The 443-nt window shown below is 50.3% G+C and overlaps 1 long non-coding RNA gene across 2 annotated transcripts in view; it reads right to left on the bottom strand.

The window, feature by feature from the left end:
• Positions 1 to 443, bottom strand: part of LOC125482586 — a 6451-nt gene that overhangs the window by 4327 nt on the left and 1681 nt on the right. The window lies entirely within an intron of this gene.

Below are 443 nucleotides of genomic sequence, written 5' to 3'. Positions count from 1 at the left end.
TCCCCCACCGGTACTGTACCCCAGTGTTATACAGCGACAGACCCTGTCCCCACCGGTACTGTACCCCAGTGTTATACAGCGACAGACCCGTCCCCCACCGGTACACACACGCTCTCTGACACAAAGACACACCCCCACTCTCTCTCACACACCCACTCACTCTCTCTCTTCACACACAGTCACACACACTCTCTCGCACTCACACTCACATTCACACACAATCATTCGCACACACTCACACAATTGCATAAATTCACTCTCACACACAGAGCCACACTCACACACTCTCTTTCTCACACAGATATACTCACACACAGACACAATCTTTCTATCATATACAGTCACTTACACTCTCACTCTCACACACACACACACTCTCTCACACACACACACTCTCGCTCACACACACACACACACACTCTCTCTCACAGACACACACACAC

The sequence above is a fragment of the Rhincodon typus genome, unplaced genomic scaffold (genome assembly GCF_021869965.1).
Source record: "Rhincodon typus isolate 14 unplaced genomic scaffold, sRhiTyp1.1 hic_rhity00012939, whole genome shotgun sequence".
Taxonomy (NCBI): Eukaryota; Metazoa; Chordata; class Chondrichthyes; order Orectolobiformes; family Rhincodontidae; genus Rhincodon; species Rhincodon typus.
This window is presented reverse-complemented; position numbering and strand designations above follow the sequence as displayed.